Genomic DNA, 22028 nt, shown 5'->3' with positions numbered 1-22028 from the left:
GTGGCTCCTGCAATCTGCCATCAAAAAGTTGGCAGGCGAGTTTTGTTTTCCAGGGAAAAGCGCCGTTGTTTGTGTTTGGGGGCCTGTGGCTGGGAGTGGCCGGCTGGCTCCTTAGAATCCACGATACGCAGCATGGTTCCCAGACCAGAGGTGGCACCAGTGACAAGTCGGGCCAGTTTGATGGTGCAAAGTGGCTCCTGCAATCTGCCATCCAGAAGCGGGGCAGCTTACTTTTGTTGTCCAGGGAAAAGGGCCGAGGTTTTTCTCTGGGGGCCTATGGCTGGGAGTGACCGGCTGGCGCGTGAACAGCTACGATAGGCAGGATGGTTCCCAGACCCATGGTGGCACCAGTGCCATGTTGGGCTGATTTGATAGTACCAAGTGGCTCCTGCAATCTGCCATCAAAATGTTGGCAGGCGAGTTTTGTTTTCCAGGGAAAAGCGCCGTTGTTGTATATGGGGGCCTGTGGCTGGGAGTGGCCGGCTGGCTGCTTAGAATCCACGATACGCAGGATGGTTCCCAGACCCAAGGTGGCACCAGTGCCAAGTTGTCTGGTTTGATAGTACCAAGTGGTTCCTGCAATCTGCCATCCAGAAGCGGGGCAGCTTACTTTTGTTTGCCAGGGAAACGGGCCGAGCTTTGTGTCTGGGGGCCTATGGCTGCGAGTGACCGGCTGGCTCCTGAAAAGCTACGATAGGCAGGATGGTGACCAGACCCATGGTGGCACCAGTGCCAAGTTGGGCTGGTTTGATAGTACCAAGTGGCTCCTGCAATCTGCCATCAAAAATTTGGCAGGCGAGTTTTGATTTCCAGGGAAAAGCGCCGTTGTTTGTGTTTGGGGGCCTGTGGCTGCGAGTGGCCGGCTTGCTAATTGGAATCCACGATACGCAGGATGGTTCCCAGACCTGACGTGGCACCAGTGCCAAGTCGGGCTAGTTTGATGCTGCAAAGTGGCTCCTGCAATCTGCCATGCAGAAGCGGGGTAGCATACTTTTGTTTGCCAGGGAAAATGGCCGAGGTTTTTGTCTGGGGCCTATGGCTGGGAGTGACCGGCTGGCTCCTGAAAAGCTACGATAGGCAGGATGGTGACCAGACCCATGGTGGCACCAGTGCCAAGTTGGGCTGATTTGATAGTAGCAAGTGGCTCCTGCAATCTGCCATCAAAATGTTGGCAGGCGAGTTTTTTTTTCCAGGGAAAAGCGCCGTTGTTTGTGTTTGGGGGCCTGTGGCTGGGAGTGACCGGCTGGTTCCTTAGAATCCACGATACGCAGGATGGTTCCCAGACCAGAGGTGGCACCAGTGCCAAGTCGGGCTGGTTTGATAGTACCAAGTGGCTCCTGCAATCTGCCATCCAGAAGCGGGGTAGCTTACTTTTGTATGCCAGGGAAAGGGGCCGAGGTTTTTGTCTGGGGGCCTATAGCTGGGAGTGACCGGCTGGCTCCTGAAAAGCTACGATAGGCAGGATGGTGACCAGACCCATGGTGGCACCAGTGCCAAGTTGGGCTGATTTGATAGTACCAAGTTGCTCCTGCAATCTGCCATCAAAATGTTGGCAGGCGAGTTTTGTTTTCCAGGGAAAAGCGCCGTTGTTTGTGTTTGTGGGCCTGTGGCTGGGAGTGACTGGCTGGCTCCTTAGAATCCACGATAAGCAGGATGGTTCCCAGACCCAAGGTGGCACCAGTGCCAAGTTGGGCTGGTTTGATAGTACCAAGTGCGTCCTGCAATCTGCCATCCAGAAGCGGGGTAGCTTACTTTTTTTTGCCAGGGAAACGGGCCGAGGTTTTTGTCTCGGGGCCTATGGCTGAGGGTGACCGGCTGGCTCCTGAAAAGCTACCATAGGCAGGATGGTGACCAGACCCATGGTGACACCAGTGCCAAGTTTGGCTTGTTTGATAGTACCAAGTTGCTCCTGCAATCTGCCATCAAAAAGTTGGCAGGCGAGTTTTGTTTTCCAGGGAAAAGCGCCGTTGTTTGTGTTTGGGGGCCTGTGGGTGGGAGTGGCCGGCTGGCTCCTTAGAATCCACGATACGCAGCATGGTATCCAGACCCAAGGTGGCACCAGTGCCAAGTCGGGCTGGTTTGATAGTACCAAGTGGCTCCTGCAATCTGCCATCCAGAAGCGGGGCAGCTTACTTTTGTTTGCCAGGGAAACGGGCCGAGGTTTGTGTCTCAGGGCCTATGGCTGGGAGTGACCGGCTGGCTCCTGAAAAGTTACGATAGGCAGGATGGTGACCAGACCCATGGTGGCACCAGTGCCAAGTCGGGCTGGTTTGATAGTACCAAGTGGCTCCTGCAATCTGCCATGAAAATGTTGGCAGGCGAGTTTTGTTTTCCAGGGAAAAGCGCCGTTGTTTGTGTTTGGGGGCCTGTGGCTGGGAGTGGCCGGCTGGCTCGTTAGAATCCACGATACGCAGCATGGTATCCAGACCCAAGGTGGCACCAGTGCCAAGTTGGGCTGGTTTGATAATACCAAGTGGTTCCTGCAAACTCCATCAAAATTTGGCAGGCGTGTTTTGTTTTCCAGGGAACAGCGCCGTTGATTTTGTTTGGGGGCCTGTGGCTGGGAGTGGCCGGCTGGCTCCTTAGAATCCACGATACGCAGGATGGTTCCCAGACCCAAGGTGGCACCAGTGCCAAGTCGGGCTGGTTTGATTACACCAAGTGGCTCCTGCAATCTGCCATCCAGAAGTGAGGCAGCTAAGTTTTGTTTGCCAGAGAAAAAGGCTGTGGTTTTTGTTTGGGGGCCTGTGGCTGGCAGTGGCCGGCTGGCTCCTGAAAATCCACGATACGCAGCATGGTTCCCAGACCCAAGGTGGCACCAGTACAAAGTGGGGCTCGTTTGACAGTGTCAAGTGCCTCCTGCAATCTCCCATCCAGAAGCGGGGCAGCTGAGTTTTTTTTGCCAGGGAAACGGACCTTTGTTTTTGATTGGGGTCTGTGGCCGAGAGTGGTCGGCTGTCTCCTGACAATCCACAATACGCAGGATGGTTCCCAGACCAAAGGTGGCACCAGTGCCAAGTCGGGCTGGTTTGATAGTACCAAGTGCCTCCTGCAATCTGCCATCCAGAAGCGGGGCAGCTGAGTTTTGTTTGCCAGAGAAAAGGGCCGTGGGTTGTGTTTGGGGGCATATGGCTGGGAGTGGCCACCTGGCTCCTTAAAATGCACGATACGCCGCATGGTAACCAGACGCAAGGTGGCACCAGTGCCAAGTCGGGCTGTTTTTGTAGTACCCAGTGGCTCCTGCAATTTGCCATCCAGAAGCGGGGCAGCTAAATTTTGTTTGCTAGAGAAAAGGGCTGTGGTTTGTGTTTGGGGGCCTATGGCCGAGAGTGGTAGGCTGGCCCCTGAAAATCAACGATAGGCAGGATGGTTCCCAGATCCAAGGTGGCACCAGTGCCAAGTAAGGCTGGTTGTATGGTTCAAAGTGACTCCTGCAATCTGCCATCCAGAAGCGGGACAGCTGAGTTTTTTTTGCCAGAGAAAAGGTCCGTGGTTTCTTTTTGGGGCATACGGCTGGGAATTGCCGGCTGGCTCCTTAAAATGCTCGATACGCAGGATGGTTCCCAGAGCCAAGGTGGCACCACTGCCAAGTCGGGCTCTTTTTGTAGTACCAAGTGCGTCCTGCAATTTGCCATCCAGAAGAGGGGCAGTTGAGTTTTGTTTGCCAGAGAAAAGGGCCGAGGTTTGTGTTTGGGAGCATATGGCTGGGAATGACCGGCTGGCCCCTGAAAATCCACGATACGCCGGATGGTTCCCAGATCCAAGGTGGTACCATTACCAAGTCGGGCTGGTTTGATAGTCCCAAGTGGCTCCTGCAAACTGCCATCCAGAAGCGGGGCAGCTTACTTTTGTTTGCCAGGGAAACGGGCCGAGCTTTGTGTCTCGGGGCCTATGGCTGGGAGTGGCCGGCTGGCTAATTAGAATCCACGTCAGGCAGGATGGTTCCCAGACCAGATGTGGCACCAGTGCCAAGTCGGGCTAGTTTGATGGTGCAAAGTGGCCCCTGCAATCTGCCATCCAGAAGCGGGGCAGCTTACTTTTGTTTGCCAGGGAACCGACCGAGGTTTTTGTCTGGGGGCCTATGGCTGGGAGTGACCGGCTGGCTCCTGAAAAGCTACGATAGGCAGGATGGTGACCAGAGCCATGGTGGCACCAGTGCCAAGTTGGGCTGGTTTGATAGTACCAAGTGGCTCCTGCACTCTGCCATCAAAATGTTGGCAGGCGAGTTTTGTTTTCCAGGGAAAAGCGCCGTTGTTTGTGTTTGGGGGCCTGTGGCTGGGAGTGGCCGGCTGGCTCCTTAGAATCCACGATACGCAGCATGGTTCCCAGACCAGAGGTGGCACCAGTGCCAAGTCGGGCTGGTTTGATGGTGCAAAGTGGCTCCTGCAATCTGCCATCCAGAAGTGCGGTAGCTTACTTTTGTGTGCCAGGGAAACAGGCCGAGGTTTGTGTCTGGCGGCCTATGGCTGGGAGTGACCGGCTGGCTCCTGAAAAGCTACGATAGGCAGGATGGTGACCAGACCCATGGTGGCACCAGTGCCAAGTTGGGCTGGTTTGATAGTACCAAGTGGCTCCTGCAATCTGCCATCAAAAAGTTGGCAGACGAGTTTTGTTTTCCAGGGAAAAGCGCCGTTGTGTGTTTTGGGGCCTGTGGCTGGGAGTGGCCAGCTGGCTCCTTAGAATCCACGATACGCAGGATGGTTCCCAGACCCAAGGTGGCACCAGTGCCAAGTCGGGCTGGTTTGTTAGTACCAAGTGGTTCCTGCAATCTGCCATCCAGAAGCGGGGCAGCTGAATTTTGTTTGCCAGAGAAAAAGGCTGTTGTTTGTGTTTCGGGGCCTGTGGCTGGCAGTGGACGGCTGGCTCCTGAAAATCCATGATACGCAGCATGGTTCCCAGACCCAAGGTGGCACCAGTGCCAAGTAGGGCTGGTTTCATAGTACCCAGTGGCTCCTGCAATCTGCCATCCAGAAGAGGGGCAGTTGAGTTTTGTTTTCCAGAGAAAAGGGCCGTGGTTTGTGTTTGGGGCCTATGGCTGAGAGTGACCGGCTGACCCCTGAAAATCCACTATACGCCGGATGGTTCCCAGATCCAAGGTGGCACCAGTGCCATGTTGTGCTGGTGTGATAGTCCCAAGTGGCTCCTGCAATCTGCCATCCAGAAGTGGGGCAGCTGAATTTTGTTTGCCAGAGAAAAAGGCTGTGGTTTTTGTTTGGGGGCCTATGGCTGGGAGTGGCCGGCTGGCTCCTGAAAATCCATGATACGCAGCATGGTTCCCAGACCCAAGGTGGCACCAGTGCCAAGTGGGGCTGGTTTCACAGTGTCAAGTGCCTCCTGCAATCTCTCATCCAGAAGCGGGGCAGCTGAGTTTTGTTTGCCTGTGAAACGGGCCGTTGTTTTTGATTGGGGTCTGTGGCCGAGAGTGTTCAGCTGGCTCCTGACAATCCACAATACGCAGGATGGTTCCCAGACCCAAGGTGGCACCAGTGCCAAGTCGTGCTGGTTTGATAGTACCAAGTGGCTCCTGCAATCTGCCATCCAGAAGCGGTGCAGCTGAGTTTTGTTTGCCAGAGGAAAGGGCCGTGGGTTGTGTTCGGGGGCATATGGCTGGGAGTGGCCGGCTGTCTCATTAAAAAGATCGATACGCACGATGGTTCCCAGACCCAAGGTGGCACCAGTGCCAAGTCGGGCTGTTTTTATAGTACCAAGTGCGTCCTGCAATTTGCCATCCAGAAGAGGGGCAGTTGAGTTTTGTTTGTCAGAGAAAAGTGCCGTTGTTTGTGTTTGGGGGCTTGTGGCTGGGAGTGGCCGACTGGCGCCTTAGAATCTGCGATACGCAGCATGGTTCCCAGACCCAAGGTGGCACCAGTTCCAAGTTGGGCTGGTTTGATAGTACCAAGTGGCTCCTGCAATCTGCCATCCAGAAGCGGGGTAGCTTAGTTTTGTTTGCCAGGGAAACGGGCCGAGGTTTGTGACTGGGGGCCTATGGCTGGGAGTGACCGGCTGGCTCCTGGAAAGCTACGATAGGCAGGATGGTGACCAGACCCATGGTGGCACCAGTGTCAAGTTGGGCTGGTTTGATAGTACCAAGTGGCTCCTGCAATCTGCCATCAAAAAGTTGGCAGGCGAGTTTTGTTTTCCAGGGAAAAGCGCCGTTGTTTGTGTCTGGGGGCCTGTGGCTGGAGTGACCGGCTGGCTCCTTAGAATCCACGATACGCAGGATGGTTCCCAGACCAGAGGTGGCACCAGCGCCAAGTCGGGCTGGTTTTATAGTACCAAGTGGTTCCTGCAATCTGCCATCCAGAAGCGGGGCAGCTTACTTTTGTGTGCCAGGGAAACGGGCCGAGCTTTGTGTCTGGGCGCCTATGGCTGGGAGTGACCGGCGAGGTCCTGAAAAGCTACGATAGGCAGGATGGTGACCACATCCATTGTGGCACCAGTGACAAGTTGGGCTGCTTTGATAGTACCAAGTGGCTCCTGCAATCCGCCATCAAAAAGTTGGCAGGCGAGTTTTGTTTTCCAGGGAAAAGCGCCATTGTTTGTGTTTGGGGGCCTGTGGCTGGGAGTGGCCGGCTGGCTCCTTAGAATCCACGATACGCGGCATGGTTCCCAGACCAGAGGTGGCACCAGTGACAAGTCGGGCTGGTTTGATAGTACCAAGTGCATCCTGCAATCTGCCATCCAGAAGCGGGGCAGCTTACTTTTGTTTGCCAGGGAAACGGGCCGAGGTTTGTGTCTGGGGGCCTATGGCTGGGAGTGACCGGCTGGCTCCTGAAAAGCTATGATAGGCAGGATGGTGACCAGACCCATGGTGGCACCAGTGCCAAGTTGGGCTGGTTTGATAGTACCAAGTGGCTCCTGCAATCTGCCCTCAAAAAGTTGGCAGGCGAGTTTTGTTTTCCAGGGAAAAGCGCCGTTGTTTGTGTTTGGGGGCCTGTGGGTGGGAGTGGCCGGCTGGCTCCTTAGAATCCACGATACGCAGGATGGTTCCCAGACCTGACGTGGCACCAGTGCCAAGTCGGGCTGGTTTTATAGTACCAAGTGGTTCCTGCAATCTGCCATCCAGAAGCGGGGCAGCTTACTTTTGTTTGCCAGGGAAACTGGCCGAGGTTTTTGTCTGGGCGCCTATGGCTGGGAGTGACCTGCTAGGTCCTGAAAAGCTACGATAGTCAGGATGGTGACCATATCCATGGTGGCACCAGTGCCAAGTTGGGCTGGTTTGATAGTACCAAGTGGCTCCTGCAATCCGCCATCAAAACGTTGGCAGGCGAGTTTTGTTTTCCAGGGAAAAGCGCCGTTGTTTGTGTTTGGGTGCCTGTGGCAGGGAGTGGCCGGCGGGCTCCTCAGAATCCATGATACGCAGGATGGTTCCCAGACCCAAGGTGGCACCAGTGCCAAGTTGGGCTGGTTTGATACTACCAAGTGCGTCCTGCAAACTGCCATCCAGAAGCGGGGTAGCTTACTTTTTTTTGCCAGGGAAACGGGCCGAGGTTTTTTTCTCGGGGCCTATGGCTGGGGGTGACCTGCTGGCTCCTGAAAAGCTACGATAGGCAGGATGGTGACCAGACCTATGGTGGCACCAGTGCCAAGTTGGGCTGGTTTGATAGTACCAAGTGGCTCCTGCAATCTGCCATCAAAAAGTTGGCAGGCGAGTTTTGTTTTCCAGGGAAAAGCGCCGTTGTTTGTGTTTGGGGACCTGTGGCTGGGAGTGGCCGGCTGGCTAATTAGAATCCACGATACGCAGGATGGTTCCCAGACCAGAGGTGGCACCAGTGCCAAGTCGGGCTGGTTTGATACTACCAAGTGCGTCCTGCAATCTGCCATCCAGAAGCGGGACAGATTACTTTTGTTTGCCAGGGAAACGGGCCGAGGTTTGTGTCTGGGGGCCTATGGCTGGGAGTGACCGGCTGGCTCCTGAAAAGCTACGATAGGCAGGATGGTGACCAGACCCATGGTGGCACCAGTGCCAAGTTGGGCTGGTTTGATAGTACCAAGTGGCTCCTGCAATCTGCCATCAGAAATTTGGCAGGCGAGTTTGTTATCTAGGGAAAAGCGCCGTTGTTTGTGTTTGGGGGCCTGTGGCTGGGAGTGGCCGGTTGGCTCCTTAGAATCCACGATACGCAGGATGGTTCCCAGACCAGAGGTGGCACCAGTGCCAAGTCGGGCTGGTCTGATAGTACCAAGTGCGTCCTGCAATCTGCCATCCAGAAGCGGGGCAGCTTAATTTTGTTTGCCAGGGAAACGGGCCGAGGTTTGTGTTTGGGGGCCTGTGGCTGGGAGTTGCCGACTGGCTCCTTAGAACCCATGATACGCAGGATGGTTCCCAGACCAGAGGTGGCACCAGTGCCAAGTTGGGCTAGTTTGATAGTACCAAGTGGCTTCTGCAATCTGCCATCCAGAAGCGGGGCAGCTTACTTTTGTTTGCCAGGGAAACGGGCCGTTGTTTGTGTTTGGGGGCCTGTGGCTGGGAGTTGCCGACTGGCTCCTTAGAATCCACGATACGCGGGATGGTTCCCAGACCAGAGGTGGCACCAGTGCCTAGTCGGGCTGGTTTGATAGTACCAAGTGGCTCCTGCAATCCGCCATCCAGAAGCGGGGCAGCTTACTTTTTTTTCCAGGGAAAAGCGCCGTTGTTTGTGTTTGGGGGCCTGTGGGTGGGAGTGGCCGGATGGCTCCTTAGAATCCACGATACGCAGGATGGTTCCCAGACCAGAGGTGGCACCAGTGCCAAGTTGGGCTGGTTTGATAGTTCCAAGTGGCTCCTGCAATCTGCCATCCAGAAGCGGGGCAGCTTACTTTTGTTTGCCAGGGAAACGGGCCGAGGTTTGTGTCTCAGGGCCTATGGCTGGGAGTGACCGGCTGGCTCCTGAAAAGTTACGATAGGCAGGATGGTGACCAGACCCATGGTGGCACCAGTGCCAAGTCGGGCTGGTTTGATAGTACCAAGTGGCTCCTGCAATCTGCCATGAAAAAGTTGGCAGGCGAGTTTTGTTTTCCAGGGAAAAGCGCCGTTGTTTGTGTTTGGGGGCCTGTGACTGGGAGTGGCCGGCTGGCTCCTTAGAAACCACGATACGCAGCATGGTATTCAGACCCAAGGTGGCACCAGTGCCAAGTTGGGCTAGTTTGATAATACCAAGTGGTTCCTGCAAACTCCATCAAAAAGTTGGCAGGCGTGTTTTGTTTTCCAGGGAACAGCGCCGTTGATTTTGTTTGGGGGCCTGTGGCTGGGAGTGGCCGGCTGGCTCCTTAGAATCCACGATACGCAGGATGGTTCCCAGACCCAAGGTGGCACCAGTGCCAAGCCGGGCTGGTTTGATTACACCAAGTGGCTCCTGCAATCTGCCATCCAGAAGTGAGGCAGCTAAGTTTTGTTTGCGAGAAAAAAGGGCCGTGGTTTTTGTTGGGGGCCTGTGGCTGGGAGTAGCCGGCTGGCTCCTTAGAATCCACGATACGCAGGATGGTTCCCAGACCCAAGGTGGCACCAGTGCCAAGTCGGGCTGGTTTGATTACACCAAGTGGCTCCTGCAATCTGCCATCCAGAAGTGAGGCAGCTAAGTTTTGTTTGCGAGAAAAAAGGGCCGTGGTTTTTGTTGGGGGCCTGTGGCTGGGAGTAGCCGGCTGGCTCCTTAAAATCCACGATAGGCAGGATGGTTCCCAGACCCAAGGTGGCACCAGTGCCAAGTCGGGCTGGTTTGATAGTACCAAGTGGCTCCTGCAATCTGCCATCCAGAAGCGGGGCAGCTGAGTTTTGTTTGCCAGAGAAAAAGGCTGTGGTTTTTGTTTGGGGGCCTGTGGCTGGCAGTGGCCGGCTGGTTCCTGAATATGTACGATACGCAGGATTGTTCCCAGATCCAAGGTGGCAGCAGTGCCATGTTGTGCTGGTGTGATAGTCCCAAGTGGCTCCTGCAATCTGCCATCCAGAAGTGGGGCAGCTGATTTTTGTTTGCCAGAGGAAAGGTCCGTGGTTTGTGTTTGGGGGCATATGGCTGAGAGTGGCCGGCTGGCCCCTGAAAATCCACGATACACAGGATGGTTCCCAGATCCAAGGTGGCACCTGTGCCAAGTCGGGCTGATTTGATAGTACCAAGTGGTTCCTGCAATCTGCCATCCAGAAGCGGGGCAGCTGAATTTTGTTTGCCAGAGAAAAAGGCTGTTGTTTGTGTTTCGGGGCCTGTGGCTGGCAGTGGACGGCTGGCTCCTGAAAATCCATGATACGCAGCATGGTTCCCAGACCCAAGGTGGCACCAGTGCCAAGTAGGGCTGGTTTCATAGTACCCAGTGGCTCCTGCAATCTGCCATCCAGAAGAGGGGCAGTTGAGTTTTGTTTTCCAGAGAAAAGGGCCGTGGTTTGTGTTTGGGGCCTATGGCTGAGAGTGACCGGCTGACCCCTGAAAATCCACTATACGCCGGATGGTTCCCAGATCCAAGGTGGCACCAGTGCCATGTTGTGCTGGTGTGATAGTCCCAAGTGGCTCCTGCAATCTGCCATCCAGAAGTGGGGCAGCTGAATTTTGTTTGCCAGAGAAAAAGGCTGTGGTTTTTGTTTGGGGGCCTATGGCTGGGAGTGGCCGGCTGGCTCCTGAAAATCCATGATACGCAGCATGGTTCCCAGACCCAAGGTGGCACCAGTGCCAAGTGGGGCTGGTTTCACAGTGTCAAGTGCCTCCTGCAATCTCCCATCCAGAAGCGGGGCAGCTGAGTTTTGTTTGCCTGTGAAACGGGCCGTTGTTTTTGATTGGGGTCTGTGGCCGAGAGTGTTCAGCTGGCTCCTGACAATCCACAATACGCAGGATGGTTCCCAGACCCAAGGTGGCACCAGTGCCAAGTCGTGCTGGTTTGATAGTACCAAGTGGCTCCTGCAATCTGCCATCCAGAAGCGGTGCAGCTGAGTTTTGTTTGCCAGAGGAAAGGGCCGTGGGTTGTGTTCGGGGGCATATGGCTGGGAGTGGCCGGCTGCCTCATTAAAAAGATCGATACGCACGATGGTTCCCAGACCCAAGGTGGCACCAGTGCCAAGTCGGGCTGTTTTTATAGTACCAAGTGCGTCCTGCAATTTGCCATCCAGAAGAGGGGCAGTTGAGTTTTGTTTGCCAGAGAAAAGCGCCGTTGTTTGTGTTTGGGGGCTTGTGGCTGGGAGTGGCCGACTGGCGCCTTAGAATCTGCGATACGCAGCATGGTTCCCAGACCCAAGGTGGCACCAGTTCCAAGTTGGGCTGGTTTGATAGTACCAAGTGGCTCCTGCAATCTGCCATCCAGAAGCGGGGTAGCTTAGTTTTGTTTGCCAGGGAAACGGGCCGAGGTTTGTGACTGGGGGCCTATGGCTGGGAGTGACCGGCTGGCTCCTGGAAAGCTACGATAGGCAGGATGGTGACCAGACCCATGGTGGCACCAGTGTCAAGTTGGGCTGGTTTGATAGTACCAAGTGGCTCCTGCAATCTGCCATCAAAAAGTTGGCAGGCGAGTTTTGTTTTCCAGGGAAAAGCGCCGTTGTTTGTGTCTGGGGGCCTGTGGCTGGAGTGACCGGCTGGCTCCTTAGAATCCACGATACGCAGGATGGTTCCCAGACCAGAGGTGGCACCAGCGCCAAGTCGGGCTGGTTTTATAGTACCAAGTGGTTCCTGCAATCTGCCATCCAGAAGCGGGGCAGCTTACTTTTGTGTGCCAGGGAAACGGGCCGAACTTTGTGTCTGGGCGCCTATGGCTGGGAGTGACCGGCGAGGTCCTGAAAAGCTACGATAGGCAGGATGGTGACCACATCCATTGTGGCACCAGTGACAAGTTGGGCTGGTTTGATAGTACCAAGTGGCTCCTGCAATCCGCCATCAAAAAGTTGGCAGGCGAGTTTTGTTTTCCAGGGAAAAGCGCCGTTGTTTGTGTTTGGGGGCCTGTGACTGGGAGTGGCCGGCTGGCTCCTTAGAAACCACGATACGCAGCATGGTATTCAGACCCAAGGTGGCACCAGTGCCAAGTTGGGCTAGTTTGATAATACCAAGTGGTTCCTGCAAACTCCATCAAAAAGTTGGCAGGCGTGTTTTGTTTTCCAGGGAACAGCGCCGTTGATTTTGTTTGGGGACCTGTGGCTGGGAGTGGCCGGCTGGCTCCTTAGAATCCACGATACGCAGGATGGTTCCCAGACCCAAGGTGGCACCAGTGCCAAGCCGGGCTGGTTTGATTACACCAAGTGGCTCCTGCAATCTGCCATCCAGAAGTGAGGCAGCTAAGTTTTGTTTGCGAGAAAAAAGGGCCGTGGTTTTTGTTGGGGGCCTGTGGCTGGGAGTAGCCGGCTGGCTCCTTAGAATCCACGATACGCAGGATGGTTCCCAGACCCAAGGTGGCACCAGTGCCAAGTCGGGCTGGTTTGATTACACCAAGTGGCTCCTGCAATCTGCCATCCAGAAGTGAGGCAGCTAAGTTTTGTTTGCGAGAAAAAAGGGCCGTGGTTTTTGTTGGGGGCCTGTGGCTGGGAGTAGCCGGCTGGCTCCTTAAAATCCACGATAGGCAGGATGGTTCCCAGACCCAAGGTGGCACCAGTGCCAAGTCGGGCTGGTTTGATAGTACCAAGTGGCTCCTGCAATCTGCCATCCAGAAGCGGGGCAGCTGAGTTTTGTTTGCCAGAGAAAAAGGCTGTGGTTTTTGTTTGGGGGCCTGTGGCTGGCAGTGGCCGGCTGGTTCCTGAATATGTACGATACGCAGGATTGTTCCCAGATCCAAGGTGGCAGCAGTGCCATGTTTTGCTGGTGTGATAGTCCCAAGTGGCTCCTGCAATCTGCCATCCAGAAGTGGGGCAGCTGATTTTTGTTTGCCAGAGAAAAGGTCCGTGGTTTGTGTTTGGGGGCATATGGCTGAGAGTGGCCGGCTGGCCCCTGAAAATCCACGATACACAGGATGGTTCCCAGATCCAAGGTGGCACCTGTGCCAAGTCGGGCTGATTTGATAGTACCAAGTGGTTCCTGCAATCTGCCATCCAGAAGCGGGGCAGCTGAATTTTGTTTGCCAGAGAAAAAGGCTGTTGTTTGTGTTTCGGGGCCTGTGGCTGGCAGTGGACGGCTGGCTCCTGAAAATCCATGATACGCAGCATGGTTCCCAGACCCAAGGTGGCACCAGTGCCAAGTAGGGCTGGTTTCATAGTACCCAGTGGCTCCTGCAATCTGCCATCCAGAAGAGGGGCAGTTGAGTTTTGTTTTCCAGAGAAAAGGGCCGTGGTTTGTGTTTGGGGCCTATGGCTGAGAGTGACCGGCTGACCCCTGAAAATCCACTATACGCCGGATGGTTCCCAGATCCAAGGTGGCACCAGTGCCATGTTGTGCTGGTGTGATAGTCCCAAGTGGCTCCTGCAATCTGCCATCCAGAAGTGGGGCAGCTGAATTTTGTTTGCCAGAGAAAAAGGCTGTGGTTTTTGTTTGGGGGCCTATGGCTGGGAGTGGCCGGCTGGCTCCTGAAAATCCATGATACGCAGCATGGTTCCCAGACCCAAGGTGGCACCAGTGCCAAGTGGGGCTGGTTTCACAGTGTCAAGTGCCTCCTGCAATCTCCCATCCAGAAGCGGGGCAGCTGAGTTTTGTTTGCCTGTGAAACGGGCCGTTGTTTTTGATTGGGGTCTGTGGCCGAGAGTGTTCAGCTGGCTCCTGACAATCCACAATACGCAGGATGGTTCCCAGACCCAAGGTGGCACCAGTGCCAAGTCGTGCTGGTTTGATAGTACCAAGTGGCTCCTGCAATCTGCCATCCAGAAGCGGTGCAGCTGAGTTTTGTTTGCCAGAGGAAAGGGCCGTGGGTTGTGTTCGGGGGCATATGGCTGGGAGTGGCCGGCTGTCTCATTAAAAAGATCGATACGCACGATGGTTCCCAGACCCAAGGTGGCACCAGTGCCAAGTCGGGCTGTTTTTATAGTACCAAGTGCGTCCTGCAATTTGCCATCCAGAAGAGGGGCAGTTGAGTTTTGTTTGCCAGAGAAAAGCGCCCTTGTTTGTGTTTGGGGGCTTGTGGCTGGGAGTGGCCGACTGGCGCCTTAGAATCTGCGATACGCAGCATGGTTCCCAGACCCAAGGTGGCACCAGTTCCAAGTTGGGCTGGTTTGATAGTACCAAGTGGCTCCTGCAATCTGCCATCCAGAAGCGGGGTAGCTTAGTTTTGTTTGCCAGGGAAACGGGCCGAGGTTTGTGACTGGGGGCCTATGGCTGGGAGTGACCGGCTGGCTCCTGGAAAGCTACGATAGGCAGGATGGTGACCAGACCCATGGTGGCACCAGTGTCAAGTTGGGCTGGTTTGATAGTACCAAGTGGCTCCTGCAATCTGCCATCAAAAAGTTGGCAGGCGAGTTTTGTTTTCCAGGGAAAAGCGCCGTTGTTTGTGTCTGGGGGCCTGTGGCTGGAGTGACCGGCTGGCTCCTTAGAATCCACGATACGCAGGATGGTTCCCAGACCAGAGGTGGCACCAGCGCCAAGTCGGGCTGGTTTTATAGTACCAAGTGGTTCCTGCAATCTGCCATCCAGAAGCGGGGCAGCTTACTTTTGTGTGCCAGGGAAACGGGCCGAACTTTGTGTCTGGGCGCCTATGGCTGGGAGTGACCGGCGAGGTCCTGAAAAGCTACGATAGGCAGGATGGTGACCACATCCATTGTGGCACCAGTGACAAGTTGGGCTGCTTTGATAGTACCAAGTGGCTCCTGCAATCCGCCATCAAAAAGTTGGCAGGCGAGTTTTGTTTTCCAGGGAAAAGCGCCATTGTTTGTGTTTGGGGGCCTGTGGCTGGGAGTGGCCGGCTGGCTCCTTAGAATCCACGATACGCGGCATGGTTCCCAGACCAGAGGTGGCACCAGTGACAAGTCGGGCTGGTTTGATAGTACCAAGTGCGTCCTGCAATCTGCCATCCAGAAGCGGGGCAGCTTACTTTTGTTTGCCAGGGAAACGGGCCGAGGTTTGTGTCTGGGGGCCTATGGCTGGGAGTGACCGGCTGGCTCCTGAAAAGCTACGATAGGCAGGATGGGGAGCAGACCCATGGTGGCACCAGTGCCAAGTTGGGCTGGTTTGATAGTACCAAGTGGCTCCGGCAATCTGCCATCAAAAAGTTGGCAGGCGAGTTTTGTTTTCCAGGGAAAAGCGCCGTTGTTTGTGTTTGGGGGCCTGTGGGTGGGAGTGGCCGGCTGGCTCCTTAGAATCCACGATACGCAGGATGGTTCCCAGACCTGACGTGGCACCAGTGCCAAGTCGGGCTGGTTTTATAGTACCAAGTGGTTCCTGCAATCTGCCATCCAGAAGCGGGGCAGCTTACTTTTGTTTGCCAGGGAAACGGGCCGAGGTTTTTGTCTGGGCGCCTATGGCAGGGAGTGACCTGCTAGGTCCTGAAAAGCTACGATAGTCAGGATGGTGACCATATCCATGGTGGCACCAGTGCCAAGTTGGGCTGGTTTGATAGTACCAAGTGGCTCCTGCAATCCGCCATCAAAAAGTTGGCAGGCGAGTTTTGTTTTCCAGGGAAAAGCGCCGTTGTTTGTGTTTGGGGGCCTGTGACTGGGAGTGGCCGGCTGGCTCCTTAGAAACCACGATACGCAGCATGGTATTCAGACCCAAGGTGGCACCAGTGCCAAGTTGGGCTAGTTTGATAATACCAAGTGGTTCCTGCAAACTCCATCAAAAAGTTGGCAGGCGTGTTTTGTTTTCCAGGGAACAGCGCCGTTGATTTTGTTTGGGGGCCTGTGGCTGGGAGTGGCCGGCTGGCTCCTTAGAATCCACGATACGCAGGATGGTTCCCAGACCCAAGGTGGCACCAGTGCCAAGCCGGGCTGGTTTGATTACACCAAGTGGCTCCTGCAATCTGCCATCCAGAAGTGAGGCAGCTAAGTTTTGTTTGCGAGAAAAAAGGGCCGTGGTTTTTGTTGGGGGCCTGTGGCTGGGAGTAGCCGGCTGGCTCCTTAGAATCCACGATACGCAGGATGGTTCCCAGACCCAAGGTGGCACCAGTGCCAAGTCGGGCTGGTTTGATTACACCAAGTGGCTCCTGCAATCTGCCATCCAGAAGTGAGGCAGCTAAGTTTTGTTTGCGAGAAAAAAGGGCCGTGGTTTTTGTTGGGGGCCTGTGGCTGGGAGTAGCCGGCTGGCTCCTTAAAATCCACGATAGGCAGGATGGTTCCCAGACCCAAGGTGGCACCAGTGCCAAGTCGGGCTGGTTTGATAGTACCAAGTGGCTCCTGCAATCTGCCATCCAGAAGCGGGGCAGCTGAGTTTTGTTTGCCAGAGAAAAAGGCTGTGGTTTTTGTTTGGGGGCCTGTGGCTGGCAGTGGCCGGCTGGTTCCTGAATATGTACGATACGCAGGATTGTTCCCAGATCCAAGGTGGCAGCAGTGCCATGTTTTGCTGGTGTGATAGTCCCAAGTGGCTCCTGCAATCTGCCATCCAGAAGTGGGGCAGCTGATTTTTGTTTGCCAGAGAAAAGGTCCGTGGTTTGTGTTTGGGGGCATATGGCTGAGAGTGGCCGGCTGGCCCCTGAAAATCCACGATACACAGGATGGTTCCCAGATCCAAGGTGGCACCTGTGCCAAGTCGGGCTGATTTGATAGTACCAAGTGGTTCCTGCAATCTGCCATCCAGAAGCGGGGCAGCTGAATTTTGTTTGCCAGAGAAAAAGGCTGTTGTTTGTGTTTCGGGGCCTGTGGCTGGCAGTGGACGGCTGGCTCCTGAAAATCCATGATACGCAGCATGGTTCCCAGACCCAAGGTGGCACCAGTGCCAAGTAGGGCTGGTTTCATAGTACCCAGTGGCTCCTGCAATCTGCCATCCAGAAGAGGGGCAGTTGAGTTTTGTTTTCCAGAGAAAAGGGCCGTGGTTTGTGTTTGGGGCCTATGGCTGAGAGTGACCGGCTGACCCCTGAAAATCCACTATACGCCGGATGGTTCCCAGATCCAAGGTGGCACCAGTGCCATGTTGTGCTGGTGTGATAGTCCCAAGTGGCTCCTGCAATCTGCCATCCAGAAGTGGGGCAGCTGAATTTTGTTTGCCAGAGAAAAAGGCTGTGGTTTTTGTTTGGGGGCCTATGGCTGGGAGTGGCCGGCTGGCTCCTGAAAATCCATGATACGCAGCATGGTTCCCAGACCCAAGGTGGCACCAGTGCCAAGTGGGGCTGGTTTCACAGTGTCAAGTGCCTCCTGCAATCTCCCATCCAGAAGCGGGGCAGCTGAGTTTTGTTTGCCTGTGAAACGGGCCGTTGTTTTTGATTGGGGTCTGTGGCCGAGAGTGTTCAGCTGGCTCCTGACAATCCACAATACGCAGGATGGTTCCCAGACCCAAGGTGGCACCAGTGCCAAGTCGTGCTGGTTTGATAGTACCAAGTGGCTCCTGCAATCTGCCATCCAGAAGCGGTGCAGCTGAGTTTTGTTTGCCAGAGGAAAGGGCCGTGGGTTGTGTTCGGGGGCATATGGCTGGGAGTGGCCGGCTGCCTCATTAAAAAGATCGATACGCACGATGGTTCCCAGACCCAAGGTGGCACCAGTGCCAAGTCGGGCTGTTTTTATAGTACCAAGTGCGTCCTGCAATTTGCCATCCAGAAGAGGGGCAGTTGAGTTTTGTTTGCCAGAGAAAAGCGCCCTTGTTTGTGTTTGGGGGCTTGTGGCTGGGAGTGGCCGACTGGCGCCTTAGAATCTGCGATACGCAGCATGGTTCCCAGACCCAAGGTGGCACCAGTTCCAAGTTGGGCTGGTTTGATAGTACCAAGTGGCTCCTGCAATCTGCCATCCAGAAGCGGGGTAGCTTAGTTTTGTTTGCCAGGGAAACGGGCCGAGGTTTGTGACTGGGGGCCTATGGCTGGGAGTGACCGGCTGGCTCCTGGAAAGCTACGATAGGCAGGATGGTGACCAGACCCATGGTGGCACCAGTGTCAAGTTGGGCTGGTTTGATAGTACCAAGTGGCTCCTGCAATCTGCCATCAAAAAGTTGGCAGGCGAGTTTTGTTTTCCAGGGAAAAGCGCCGTTGTTTGTGTCTGGGGGCCTGTGGCTGGAGTGACCGGCTGGCTCCTTAGAATCCACGATACGCAGGATGGTTCCCAGACCAGAGGTGGCACCAGCGCCAAGTCGGGCTGGTTTTATAGTACCAAGTGGTTCCTGCAATCTGCCATCCAGAAGCGGGGCAGCTTACTTTTGTGTGCCAGGGAAACGGGCCGAGCTTTGTGTCTGGGCGCCTATGGCTGGGAGTGACCGGCGAGGTCCTGAAAAGCTACGATAGGCAGGATGGTGACCACATCCATTGTGGCACCAGTGACAAGTTGGGCTGCTTTGATAGTACCAAGTGGCTCCTGCAATCCGCCATCAAAAAGTTGGCAGGCGAGTTTTGTTTTCCAGGGAAAAGCGCCATTGTTTGTGTTTGGGGGCCTGTGGCTGGGAGTGGCCGGCTGGCTCCTTAGAATCCACGATACGCGGCATGGTTCCCAGACCAGAGGTGGCACCAGTGCCAAGTTGGGCTGGTTTGATAGTACCAAGTGCGTCCTGCAATCTGCCATCCAGAAGCGGGGCAGCTTACTTTTGTTTGCCAGGGAAACGGGCCGAGGTTTGTGTCTGGGGGCCTATGGCTGGGAGTGACCGGCTGGCTCCTGAAAAGCTACGATAGGCAGGATGGGGAGCAGACCCATGGTGGCACCAGTGCCAAGTTGGGCTGGTTTGATAGTACCAAGTGGCTCCTGCAATCTGCCCTCAAAAAGTTGGCAGGCGAGTTTTGTTTTCCAGGGAAAAGCGCCGTTGTTTGTGTTTGGGGGCCTGTGGGTGGGAGTGGCCGGCTGGCTCCTTAGAATCCACGATACGCAGGATGGTTCCCAGACCTGACGTGGCACCAGTGCCAAGTCGGGCTGGTTTTATAGTACCAAGTGGTTCCTGCAATCTGCCATCCAGAAGCGGGGCAGCTTACTTTTGTTTGCCAGGGAAACGGGCCGAGGTTTTTGTCTGGGCGCCTATGGCTGGGAGTGACCTGCTAGGTCCTGAAAAGCTACGATAGTCAGGATGGTGACCATATCCATGGTGGCACCAGTGCCAAGTTGGGCTGGTTTGATAGTACCAAGTGGCTCCTGCAATCCGCCATCAAAAAGTTGGCAGGCGAGTTTTGTTTTCCAGGGAAAAGCGCCGTTTTTTGTGTTTGGGTGCCTGTGGCAGGGAGTGGCCGGCGGGCTCCTCAGAATCCACGATACGCAGGATGGTTCCCAGACCCAAGGTGGCACCAGTGCCAAGTTGGGCTGGTTTGATACTACCAAGTGCGTCCTGCAAACTGCCATCCAGAAGCGGGGTAGCTTACTTTTTTTTGCCAGGGAAACGGGCCGAGGTTTTTTTCTCGGGGCCTATGGCTGGGGGTGACCTGCTGGCTCCTGAAAAGCTACGATAGGCAGGATGGTGACCAGACCTATGGTGGCACCAGTGCCAAGTTGGGCTGGTTTGATAGTACCAAGTGGCTCCTGCAATCTGCCATCAAAAAGTTGGCAGGCGAGTTTTGTTTTCCAGGGAAAAGCGCCGTTGTTTGTGTTTGGGGGCCTGTGACTGGGAGTGGCCGGCTGGCTAATTAGAATCCACGATACGCAGGATGGTTCCCAGACCAGAGGTGGCACCAGTGCCAAGTCGGGCTGGTTTGATACTACCAAGTGCGTCCTGCAATCTGCCATCCAGAAGCGGGACAGATTACTTTTGTTTGCCAGGGAAACGGGCCGAGGTTTGTGTCTGGGGGCCTATGGCTGGGAGTGACCGGCTGGCTCCTGAAAAGCTACGATAGGCAGGATGGTGACCAGACCCATGGTGGCACCAGTGCCAAGTTGGGCTGGTTTGATAGTACCAAGTGGCTCCTGCAATCTGCCATCAGAAATTTGGCAGGCGAGTTTGTTATCTAGGGAAAAGCGCCGTTGTTTGTGTTTGGGGGCCTGTGGCTGGGAGTGGCCGGTTGGCTCCTTAGAATCCACGATACGCAGGATGGTTCCCAGACCAGAGGTGGCACCAGTGCCAAGTCGGGCTGGTCTGATAGTACCAAGTGCGTCCTGCAATCTGCCATCCAGAAGCGGGGCAGCTTAATTTTGTTTGCCAGGGAAACGGGCCGAGGTTTGTGTTTGGGGGCCTGTGGCTGGGAGTTGCCGACTGGCTCCTTAGAACCCATGATACGCAGGATGGTTCCCAGACCAGAGGTGGCACCAGTGCCTAGTCGGGCTGGTTTGATAGTACCAAGTGGCTCCTGCAATCCGCCATCCAGAAGCGGGGCAGCTTACTTTTTTTTCCAGGGAAAAGCGCCGTTGTTTGTGTTTGGGGGCCTGTGGGTGGGAGTGGCCGGATGGCTCCTTAGAATCCACGATACGCAGGATGGTTCCCAGACCAGAGGTGGCACCAGTGCCAAGTTGGGCTGGTTTGATAGTACCAAGTGGCTCCTGCAATCTGCCATCCAGAAGCGGGGCAGCTTACTTTTGTTTGCCAGGGAAACGGGCCGAGGTTTGTGTCTCAGGGCCTATGGCTGGGAGTGACCGGCTGGCTCCTGAAAAGTTACGATAGGCAGGATGGTGACCAGACCCATGGTGGCACCAGTGCCAAGTCGGGCTGGTTTGATAGTACCAAGTGGCTCCTGCAATCTGCCATGAAAAAGTTGGCAGGCGAGTTTTGTTTTCCAGGGAAAAGCGCCGTTGTTTGTGTTTGGGGGCCTGTGACTGGGAGTGGCCGGCTGGCTCCTTAGAAACCACGATACGCAGCATGGTATTCAGACCCAAGGTGGCACCAGTGCCAAGTTGGGCTAGTTTGATAATACCAAGTGGTTCCTGCAAACTCCATCAAAAAGTTGGCAGGCGTGTTTTGTTTTCCAGGGAACAGCGCCGTTGATTTTGTTTGGGGGCCTGTGGCTGGGAGTGGCCGGCTGGCTCCTTAGAATCCACGATACGCAGGATGGTTCCCAGACCCAAGGTGGCACCAGTGCCAAGTCGGGCTGGTTTGATTACACCAAGTGGCTCCTGCAATCTGCCATCCAGAAGTGAGGCAGCTAAGTTTTGTTTGCCAGAAAAAAGGGCCGTGGTTTTTGTTGGGGGCCTGTGGCTGGGAGTAGCCGGCTGGCTCCTTAGAATCCACGATACGCAGGATGGTTCCCAGACCCAAGGTGGCACCAGTGCCAAGTCGGGCTGGTTTGATTACACCAAGTGGCTCCTGCAATCTGCCATCCAGAATTGAGGCAGCTAAGTTTTGTTTGCGAGAAAAAAGGGCCGTGGTTTTTGTTGGGGGCCTGTGGCTGGGAGTAGCCGGCTGGCTCCTTAAAATCCACGATAGGCAGGATGGTTCCCAGACCCAAGGTGGCACCAGTGCCAAGTCGGGCTGGTTTGATAGTACCAAGTGGCTCCTGCAATCTGCCATCCAGAAGCGGGGCAGCTGAGTTTTGTTTGCCAGAGAAAAAGGCTGTGGTTTTTGTTTGGGGGCCTGTGGCTGGCAGTGGCCGGCTGGCTCCTGAAAATCCACGATACGCAGCATGGTTCCCAGACCCAAGGTGGCACCAGTACAAAGTGGGGCTCGTTTGACAGTGTCAAGTGCCTCCTGCAATCTCCCATCCAGAAGCGGGGCAGCTGAGTTTTTTTTGCCAGGGAAACGGACCTTTGTTTTTGATTGGGGTCTGTGGCCGAGAGTGGTCGGCTGTCTCCTGACAATCCACAATACGCAGGATGGTTCCCAGACCAAAGGTGGCACCAGTGCCAAGTCGGGCTGGTTTGATAGTACCAAGTGCCTCCTGCAATCTGCCATCCAGAAGCGGGGCAGCTGAGTTTTGTTTGCCAGAGAAAAGGGCCATGGGTTGTGTTTGGGGGCATATGGCTGGGAGTGGCCACCTGGCTCCTTAAAATGCACGATACGCCGCATGGTAACCAGACGCAAGGTGGCACCAGTGCCAAGTCGGGCTGTTTTTGTAGTACCCAGTGTCTCCTGCAATTTGCCATCCAGAAGCGGGGCAGCTAAATTTTGTTTGCTAGAGAAAAGGGCTGTGGTTTGTGTTTGGGGGCCTATGGCCGAGAGTGGTAGGCTGGCCCCTGAAAATCAACGATAGGCAGGATG

Source organism: Melospiza melodia, chromosome 5, assembly GCF_035770615.1.
Source record: "Melospiza melodia melodia isolate bMelMel2 chromosome 5, bMelMel2.pri, whole genome shotgun sequence".
In the NCBI taxonomy this organism is placed as follows: domain Eukaryota; kingdom Metazoa; phylum Chordata; class Aves; order Passeriformes; family Passerellidae; genus Melospiza; species Melospiza melodia.
This window is presented reverse-complemented; position numbering follows the sequence as displayed.